Below are 11,388 nucleotides of genomic sequence, written 5' to 3'. Positions count from 1 at the left end.
TTGAATGATTTTATCCATCTCTAGTATAAGCTATATTAACTACCAGGACTTTCAGCCTTCAGGACTGTTTGAGTAATTAGTGGCATACTTACATAAACAATGATAGCTAAAACATGTATAGTTGTATATTATGCTGAATAAACACCACTAAGCATAGACACAATCACACAAGTGGATGAAAAAACAATGTTAACTGACAATAAAGAAAGGTGATAACATACAAAATTTTGTATTATACAGGAAATTCCAACAATGGAGGAGACATAGAAAGATACAAGCTGCAGGAATTGGAAAACCCCATGAACTTGAAAAGCTCCAAGAACACAGCAACAAATACAACAAAGAGGTTTAATTTCGAACCAAACCATGAAATTAACATGTTAAGAATCATTTAATCAAGATCTTGTTCATTCAAGATCATAGGGAACTCATCGTACTGCTCTAAGCAACCGTGATTCTCAGCCAAGTTCTTCAGGGAATCGTACACCCGGAACATAGAAGGTCTATCCTTGGGCCTCGAAGCCACACACGAACAAGCAACTCTAAGCAACTGCTTAATCTCATCGTCGTTACCCTTCCCACACAAGGACTTATCAATTGCATCCTTAATCCTACCAGAGCTAGACAGATAGGTCACCCAATGAACCAAGCTCCCTTTAAAGCCTTCCCCTGCATTATTAACTTCAAGGGGCTTTTGACCAGTAACCAGTTCCAATAGGACTACTCCAAACCCATAAACATCACCCTTCCACGATGCAACCAATGTGCTTGCGTACTCAGGTGGGACGTAACCAAACTCTCCAAAGTCCCCATTGGCAACCGAGCTGCCATTGGAGTTCCCGATACCCATGAGCCTAACTAACCCGAATTCAGTGATCCTAACATCGAAATCATCATCGAGTAGAATCACATTCGAGCATATATTTTGGTGCTTGACCGGGGGCTGGCAACCATGATGGAGCCAAGCTAACCCTCTAGCAGCCCCAACACTAATCTTAACCCGAGCTCGCCAATCCAACACACTATCCTGATTAACCCCTGAGTGCAACCATGAATGTAAATTCCCATTACTCATATCCTTATACACCACCAATTTCTCATCCTCCACACAACAAAACCCCAATAATGGCACCAAATTCGGGTGCCTAAGCTGCCCTAACCTATAAATCTCCGACCTAAACTGCTTCTCACTCACCTTATTACACCCTCTTAACCTCTTAATCGCCAATGCCGATCCATCACTCAACACCGCCCCATACGAAACCCCGGTTTTCGTGGTATTAACAATCTTCCCATCACTAAAACTGCTGGTAGCGATTAACAAATCCGCCACTCGAATCTTAACAATAGGTTTCTGAAAGAACACCACTTGAGCATTCTTATTAGACCTCAATTTCCCAACCCAACCCACAAAATTCCCACCTTTTTCACCATCAAAAACAACATCATCTTCCTTCTTTCTATGATCCCAACAACACCACCACCAAATCATAAACCCTAACAAAAGCGAACCAACACCACCAATCACACCACCAAGAATCACAACCCTAAGATTACCATTTGCACCACATCTTAATCCAACAACATTCCCACAAAGTTCATCATTCCCACTAAACCCATCTTTCCCAAACTTACCCAAATCATCTGGGATCAAACCCTTAAGTCGATTATTATCAAGTGAAAGCTTCTTAAGCCTATCTAACCTACCCAATTCAAAAGGGATAGACCCAGAAAGCTTATTATCACTCAAAATCAAACTATTCAAAAACTTGCAATTTTCGATCTGGGGTGGAATCGAACCTGAGAGCTCGTTTCCAGAAAGATCTAGGGTTACTAAATAAGGCAACCAATCACAGATTTGAGGTGGGATTTCGCCGGAGATTTGATTGCCGGAAAGTACAAGAGTCTGTAAACTCCGGCAAAACTGAAGCGAAGAAGGGATTTTTCCGGCGAGATTCATCGTCGGAAGTTGAAGAGAGAGAAGACGGTCTTCCTTTTCATTCCAGCAAGAAACGCCGGTAAGTCGGCAGATTGAATCGACGGAAGTGTTGTCAAAGTGCCAGTTTGAGAGACGGTTTTGTGGGTCTGAAAGCGACGATTTTACGCCTTGTAAGCATTTTACGTCGTCGTCGAAGGAGAGAGAAAGCGTCACAAAAAGAGAAAAGAGGAGAGAGAAAATGAAGGGAAAATAGGAACACGACATTTTTTTTTCTTTTTTTTTTTTTTTTTTTTTTTTGAGGAATTTAAGATTTCAGGGAAGCCATGGAAGTAGAGAGTAGAGTAAATGAAGCAGCTTTTTTTTGGAAGATGAGAGAGGAAGAACTAAAAAGTGAAAAAATTGGAATGAAATGATGTCGTTTTTAGGAGAGAGATTGGAAAGTGTTTGTTTTTAGGCTAATGATTGAATGAAAGGGTCAAAGTGTGTTCAAACTATAGTTATTTTATTTTTTTAAGTAAAAGTTTTTTTTTAAGAATAAAGAGTGATTAATGTATAGTTTGTCAAAAAAAAAAAAAAAAAAAAAAGTGATTATTGTATGATTTGTGTAAAGATGTGGCTGGGTCTTGGAAATTGGGTAAACCTTTTCAATGGCTTTGGGCTTTTGGAAGGTTAAAAGGCTGCCTGCCTTACTAATCATGTGGTCTTTAAAAGTGGTTGGATTTCTACGAGTAGTCGAGTACTTCGTGTTTTTTAGGCCCTGGTTTTTTTAAAAGTAAAATAGAGAGGGGATTTAGGCTCTGTTTTTTTGAGTTTTTGGGTAGAGTGGAGCAAATTTCAGCAGAGCAGAATAGATGTAGTTGGATAGAGTGGAGCAAATTTCAGCAGAGCAGAATAAATGTCCAGTCCAATTTGATTTGGTCCATAATATGAGTCCAATAATAGTGTAGTTGGATGGGGCTTGAAAAGAACTTTCCAACGATATATTATAAGCCCAATTCCGATGATTAATGAGGAAGTTATGACCAAAATACTAAATTGGGCCCAAAATGATTTTATGTGGCCCAATGATCAAGTGGAAGACCCATTAATTATCATTTCTAAAGTCATTAGGAATTACTTTAATCTTCTAGAATAATCTAGAGGGGTATTTTAAGTTCTAATGGAATTAGGATTAATAATTATATTTTTACTTTAATTTTAGAAAAGATAATGAATTTAATTTGGGATAAAACAAATATTTTAATGATAAACTGATCTTAAATTAATGTTACATGCGGAGTCTAATCGTCTAATTATATTAAGGGAAGGACTCTGTACAACTGTTTTATCGTAGCCGCACTATCGCGCTGCAAGGAGTCTATCGCGGCGCGATAGGCTTATCCCATCGCGATTGGCCTATCGAATCTCAATAAGGGCTGTTATACTTCGAGTCAAATTTTGACTCTTTTTTTAAACGTTCCGGGTGTTTTCTTTATAAATAGGGGCGTTATTTCCCCGTTTTCAATCACCAACAATCATCTAATTCTATTATCTCTCTCAAAGCTAGAAGCTTGTTGTTTCTCCCTCTTTCTAAGCCTCCCCCTTTCAAAATACAATACCGCACGAGTCTTAGACGCACCTAACCAAGCTCGAAGTTGCCTTCGTCCTAGACGTGAAAGGTTGATAATTTCTGAGGGTTTGGTCCCAAATCCCTATTTAAATTATTTAAATTAATAATTTGATTTAATATTTTCATTGAAGTTACTAACGTGTGTATTCTTTTGATAGAAAGAGATACGAGGCAACAAAGTAAGTAGTTTTGCTATATTTTTAGAAAACATGCTTAGATTATTTTATGATTCCTAGTATCATGTTTAGGGTATTAACTAATATTTCTAATATCATGTATGTTTCTAGTATCATGCTTAGGTTGCTTCCTAATTCTTCTATCATGTTAGTATTATGTTAGGGTTAAAGCTTTGATTTTTATTATTTAGTGACATGCTAGGATTTATTATTAATCATGTTAGTATCATGTCTAGGATCTTGCTAATATTATGCTTTGATGAGAATATTATTATGATGATATTTATAATGTTGTTTGATATATATTATTGTTATTGCTTGATCACGCCCTCTCTTGCAAGATTAAAGGGAATTTGTACTTGAAATCACGCTTAATAAGATAATTAATAATTTGATAATTTTATTTAGGCTAATATGATTTTAATTCAAGTGATCGCCAATAATACATTTGTTTGTGCATTAATAATCAACCAACATAGATTAAATAGGTTTAGGGTTAATATAATGATTGTATGTTAGTCAGAAAGTGCACATGAATATGAGAAGAATAAAGTAGAGGCCTAATTTTAGGGCAGGTTCAATCTCTTTTAGGTTGGATTTGTACCTTCATCCCCGAATATCCAGTCATGGTTCATGACCACTATGGAGTTAGCGATTTCATGGATCGTGAAGGGGTGTAACCTTCACCCTGTGAATGGTTTACAAGTTCCTAAAACTTGTTGGCGACTCTTTTGCTCTAGCTTCCTTCCCTTTGGACGCCACCATGCTTAAGTATATGATCACAGTAGGGCTCAAGTGTGGGATGCTTGAAATATTCCTTACCGTTTTTGGCGACTCCACTGGGGAGGATTTCTATTTTAATTCCTAAAATTTATTTTGGCAATAATTTAGAATGAATGGATGAGACTTGAAAAGTTCTAAGTATTCATGTGCGTAATTTTGATTGACATTATTGGCATAGCATAAAAAGGTCCGCATTGGATAGACCATCCGTAATGCGTCAAAAACATAGGCTTTTTACACGTAGGAAATTTGGGAAATATCTTTCACAACTAGAATCGAAAAAACGCTGCGAAAATTGGAAAATTCTAAGAATTAAAGAGAGCTGCTGAGACATGTAGAAACTGGCGCTGAGAAAACAGTAGTGCTCATCACAGTGCGATGGCTCTGTTGCGATGCGATAGCAATATCGCGGCGTGACAGGGCTATCGTCTCGCGATGGTCCCTGTTGTCTCGCGCCAAGTTTTTCCAATACCGAGCCAGAAATCTGCGTTCTTGCTTTGACCGGTTCTAGTACTGTTTGCTCGATTTTACTTCCTGATTTTGTTTTTCCTTATTTTCTGAACCCATATGTGTTCTACATATGGCCATAACCTTGTGGGAATTCACGCTCCATCTACCCAATCGAACGCTCATTACAACAAAGGGTACATCCGAGTTTGTGAATTCACCAAACCATGGAAACAAGTTTAACTTGTGGGGTCCCATCCATACACGCCAACCCTTCCAAAGGTAAGGCTTTCGTGCGATGCATTCGGACTCATAACCGTGGACCCTATTTGACTAACCCTTATCCTTGAACTTTAGAGAACTAGAGCCATGGTTAGGTTGCAAACTCATTCCATCATATTGTGCTTACTTGACTATTTGTGCGTAATCTATATGTGTTTACACTAACCGTTTGTTTGACTTGTGTATAAGTCTAAATAAACTAATTAATGACTATATAGGACTTTGCTTAATTAATTAATTAATTAATATGGTTAATTAAAGCCTAATAAATCGACTAAACCTGACTTTAGTATGACTATAGGCTTGTCATTTGGTAGAACACTGGAAACAGGCCCAGACTGACGTTTCAGTAATGACGTGAACGTTTAACCTATGGCGCGACACGAAAGTGTCCATCGCGACGCGATAACATTATCGCGCTACGATGGCCCTAGAGTATCGCGATAGTTTTGTTGCTTCAGCGATGGTTCAATTTTCTACTTGAGTCCTCACGCCGAGTCTGGTGATACAGTTTATTAATAAATAAAGCTTTATTTAGTCCTTAATTATGTCTAGGCACATAGTCCCATTGTCTTACACAAGTGTCAAAGCATGCCACTTTTACCAACTTTTCAAGCACATACTTTGTATATGTATTCACCATGACCATGTCTAGAGAGTCGTGTGTTCGCGAGTTTTCCGTGATTTTTTTTAGGGGGGTAAGTCGGATATTAATCCTCCCAACATAACCATGTTGTTTGAACCCATACTTGATTCCCAAAAATATTTACCTTATTTTTTCTTTTGTTCTTTTAAACCCAATAAAGTCAAAGTCAATTTGAGTCAAGTCATTAAGTCAAAATGGTTTAATATTTACAGCGCTTGGTCAAGAAAGGAAGGGCGACTAATCAAAGACGACACTTTCGTCCAAGTCTTACTTTATGATAAACCGTTTCGACATAGAAGAAAGGCTAAGAAGAAAATGGCAATCCAGGAAGAAGTTAATGAACTAAGACAGAACATGGCTAGTTTGATCGAGATGTTCAAAACTCTCGCTCTTCAAGTCAATGACCCTGCGAAACAACAACAGCTTGAGCGGATGGAGGAGAGCTTGAGAAAAATCTCCAATGACTATAAGTTCTAAGGGATTAGCTCACAAGGGGTCTCTGTGGACAAGGAACTTCTTCCGCAGAAGTTCAATGCCAACAACATCCCTAAATTCAAGCCAACTGATAACCTTTACTTTCATTTAAGAGCTTTTGAAACAATAATGAACATTAAGGGAATTGATAAGAAAGTTTTCCATTCGTTGTTTTCATTATCTTTAGAAATCGTTTGTCAACAATGGTTCTTCTCCCTTGATAAGGAGAAAATTTCCTCTTGGGATTCTTTAACAAAGCTTTCATTGATAAATACAAATGCAACATTCAATTTGAAACTGATCATAAGGAACTTGAGATGTTGAAACAAAAAGAGAACGAAGGATTCACTTCCTTTTTTAATAAGTGGAGGGAAACTTCCGCTAAAATGGTTGAGGTTCCTACTGAAAAGGAATCTGTGAGGTTGTTCGTCAAGAACCTCCAAGAAAAGTACTCAAAGCATCTAAAATACCAAAGCAATTTGAGTACTTTCAAGGCCGTCTATGACATAGGAATTGATATTGAAGATGACCTTGCGAAACAAAAAGCTGCTAGCAACTCTAACAGTGGCTGGAAAGGAAAGAAAAACGACAATCCTTCTTCTTCCAAAACCACCCACTCAAACAATGTTAGCACTGTTAACTTAAACGAGGTCCTGGCCATGAACAATCAAGGACAAAAGAAGCCATTTAGGAGAAACTTCACACCTATTGGCATGAGTTACGACACAACATTCTATCGTCTTCATGCTAAAGGTCTCATAACTCCTATTGGACCATTTGGAGACCCACCAGTCGAAAAAAGGACGACTAGTTGGAACCCCAATGCAAATTGCAAGTACCATCAAGGCAGGGGCCATTTCACAGAGAACTGTTGAAAGTTGAAAGAAGCTATTCAAGATCTAATTGATAGAAATAAACTCCCATTGCCTCTTGCAAGCAAGAAGCCAAGTATCAATAGTGCTCCACTTTCAGAATCCTTGGCTATTTCTAATGAGGAAGGTCACGCTGACCCATCACTCCTCATTAAACCAATCGAAGAAACTCATGCTATCAAAGAAGAGGAGGAAACCTTTTTCGATGTCATGAGCAATTTCTCCATAGGAGAACAACCGGACACTAAAGAGGAGGTATGGCTTCTCATAAACACAATGAGGGAAGCAATAGACCTATGTCGCGAGGCCCTCGACCATGCAAAGTTGATTCAAAACAAGCATGTCACTGAAGAAGTAATGCCCACAAGGACTTCTAAAAGAAAACCATTTTCTTTCAATGTAGTCGAAACACCTCGAAAGAATGATAGGGTATACACACCCATTGGGACTTCTTATGTGAACATGTTTTAAATGCTCTTCGAGAATGGGAAGATCAAACCTCTCGAGCCAAGACCATTTGAATCGCTGAGAAGGACGGATAGGTTCTATTGTCCATACCATCAATCAAGAGGATACCATAGAACGATGTTTCAAATTCAAGGACTTAGTCCAAGAATTGATTGACAACAGAAAGTTGGTTCAAATTCGACCAAACAAGGATGTTAGCATCAATGGAGTGTGGGAAAGTGATGATGAGGATGTCTACCTCAAAGATATAAAAGAAGCTTCACTCTCCTCAATTATCCGGTCGATGATATTTGGGATGAAGAGGATTACCCTATCGATGTCTTCATAAGATCAGGGAGAATGCAACCTCCCATCACAACACAACTCATTCCTTCCACTCAACAAGTTCCCATACCAATCATAGAAGACAACGATGTTGTCAAACAATTAAAAAATACTAAGGTCGAGATGAATGTATGGAAACTTTTAGCTACATCCCACGAGCATAGGCTCGCATGGATGCTTTGGCTAAAGTAGGAATAGACTCAGAAACCACTCCTGAGGGGTTGGTTAACTTCCTCACAAGTGATCTTCCTAGCCTTATCAATCTAATCACCTTACTGACAAAGAATTACCTCCAGAAGGTGATAAACATAATAAAGCCTTGAACCTCACCATGGTTTGCAAACGAATGAACGTCCAATGACCCTTGTGGATTATGGGTCGACAATTAATGTTTACCCACTTAGAACTGCGAGGATGCTAGGAATAAGGGATGAAGACTTGTCCCCATCAACACAAGGCATAAGAGCTTATGACAACACTCGTCGTCAAGCTCTTGGGACTATTACTATGAATGTTACGACTGGGGTTATTGAGCATGCTACCACTTTTCAAGTGGTAGATATCAAAGCCTTCTTCAACCTATTATTGGGACGCCCTTGGTTTCACGACCTTAAGGCCGTCCCTTCATCCCTTCATCAACAAGTCAAGGTAATAGTTAGAGGACTTCCTGTCACGATCAATGCTTCTTCTATGAGGATCGAGGCAATTGATAAACCTCTTATAAATGTGGAGCATGACGAGAATGATGAAGACTTATAGGGCTTCAATGCCAAAGAGGTCTCTTTCATTGAGGAAGATGAAAAGACCCCTCTTCGCTACGACCTTCATTCGAACATGATAGTCAATGGCATTCTCAGGAAACAAGGGCACTTTCCTGGAATGACTCTAGGAAAGAAGAAGGGAGTAGCGACGCAAATGAGATTACCTGGCCTTCCTAAATTAGATACTTTTGGACTTGGTTTCGAACCAACTCCGGAAGACTATAAGCAAGCCCGGGAAAATATCAATGCTCAGAGAAATGCTCGTACCCAAAAGAGAGCAATCCCAATGGATCATTACCCTCTCACTTTAAATGGACAATTCATAAAATAGGGTGAGGATTATCCATGCTACTAATTTCCTAAGCCCTTTGTCAAAGATGGGGTAAGACAACTAGGATTCGAAATATTTTTGGATTGCAACTTCCTAGATGAGATCCTAACTCCCATCCACAAGGAAAAAGCACCCCCATGCTTTGACTTTAATTTCATGGGACTCCTCTTTGGCTACGAAAGGAATGAGCCTAAGCGTATCGACGATAACTTTGAGCTTATCTAAACATTCTTGCAAAGTTAAAACTTTTATCCCACAAACCTCAGTACTCCGGCAGAAGGATTAGTTCGAGGATGGCGAAAGACTGTGAAGGTGACTACACCAAGTGGAAGAAAGATCTCCATAACAACATGACAAGGACCAATGTTCGATGAGTCTAAATCATCCGATCTGAGTTTGAGTCTGATTCTGAATTTAAGTCTTCTATAGTTCAGTCTTCTAAACCTTCTATAGTTACATCTCCTTCTGTCCCTTCTAGTTCAAAATCCACTACTAGGATAGTTAGTAGTCAAGTCCCAACGGACGTCTCTTTATTTGATGTAATGGTTTCCGAGTTTAATAATATGTCTTAATTTTCTTACTCCTCTTGTCATTCTCTCACTCAAGATGACGAGAATTGCTTAACTAACAATGAAAATGACAAAGAAATAATTAAAGCAATGGAAACACTTGAAAACAAAACGTCAGTAATTGAAGACACCGAAACGGTTGATATCTTGAAAGATCCCACTATTAAAAGAGAGGTTAAAATTGGTTTAACTCTTAACAAAGAAGAAAGAACCGATTGAATTAATCTACTAAAAGAATTCATTGATGTGTTTGCTTGGTCATACGAAGATATGCCAGGAATAAATAGAGAAATAGCTCAACACACAATACCACTAATTCCAGGAATGAAACCCGTAAAATGGAAGTTACGTCGAATGAAACCCGACGTAGCTCTTAAGATAAAAGAAGAAGTTCAAAAACAAATAACTACAGGTTTTATCAGGGTATCCAAATACCCCGAATGGGTCGCAAATGTGGTACCAGTTCCTAAGAAAGATGGAAGGGTAAGAATGTGTGTCGACTACAGAGATCTAAATAAGGCAAGTCCAAAGGACGACTTCCCTTTACCACACATCGACATTTTAGTAGATAACACATCAAATCACGCACCCCTATCGTTTATGGATGGGTATGCAGGGTACAACCAAATCCTCATGGCTAAAGAAGATATGGAAAAGACTAAATTCATAACACCTTGGGGCACTTACTGTTACACGGTGATGCCATTCAGGTTAAAAAAACGCGAGTGGAACTTACCAAAGAGCAGTGACTGCCTTGCTCCACGACATGATGCATAAAGAGGTTGAAGTGTATGTGGACGATATGATTGTAAAGTCAAAGGACCGTCCAGGACATCAAATAGCCCTAAGAAAATTCTTCGGAAGGCTAAGGAAATACAACATGAGGTTAAATCCAACTAAGTGTGCTTTTGGAGTCACCTCAGGAAAACTCTTAGGTTATGTCATTAGCTCTAGAGGAATAGAAATAGATCCAACCAAGATCAAAGCAATCATGTCAATTCCACCACCCAAACCGAGAAGCAGATTTGAGGATTTATTGGCCGGTTGCAATACATAAGTAGGTTGATATCTAAGCTAACTATAATATGTGAACGAATGTGCCAGTGATATGGGACGATGAATGTCAAAAAGCCTTTGATAAGATCAAAGCCTGTCTCGCTAATCTTCCTGTATTAGCACCAGCGCTTCCAGGAATCCCTCTCCGATTGTACTTAACAGTCACTAAAGAAACCATGAGAGCTATGCTTGCACAAGAAGTCGAAGGTAAAGAAAACGCCATCTACTACTTAAGTAAGAAGATGCTCGAGAATGAAGTACACTACACACCGCTTAAGAAATTGTGCCTCGCATTAGTGTGGGTCACAACCAAGCTAAGACACTACATGCTCGTCCATACGGTTTACGTAGTATCTCGAATGGACCCATATCTATTCGAGAAATCTACACTCAACGGGCGAATATCTAGATGGATAGTTAACTTAGCCCAATTCGATGTAAGGTTTATGCCTTAAAAGGTCATTAAAGGATCAGTGGTCTCGAACTTCTTAGCAGATTTTCCAATAGAAGATTCGACACCAATACATGAGAACGATTTTCCAGACGAAGATTTGATGGTTACAGAAGATGATACTTGGACATTATACTTCGACGGAGCCTCCAACCAAAAAGGATGTGGTGTAGGAGTATTATTAGTATCACCTAAAGAAG

At 38.8% G+C, this 11,388-nt stretch overlaps 1 pseudogene; it reads right to left on the bottom strand.

Annotated features, from left to right (window-relative positions):
* Positions 1–200: 200 nt before the first annotated feature.
* On the bottom strand, positions 201–2,343 carry LOC145564088 (putative inactive receptor kinase At1g27190 pseudogene; annotated as a pseudogene).
* Between the last annotated feature and the right edge of the window lie 9,045 nt (positions 2,344–11,388).

The sequence above is a fragment of the Chenopodium album genome, chromosome 10, assembly GCF_948465745.1.
Source record: "Chenopodium album chromosome 10, dcCheAlbu1.1, whole genome shotgun sequence".
NCBI classification, from domain to species: Eukaryota; Viridiplantae; Streptophyta; class Magnoliopsida; order Caryophyllales; family Amaranthaceae; genus Chenopodium; species Chenopodium album.
This window is presented reverse-complemented; position numbering and strand designations above follow the sequence as displayed.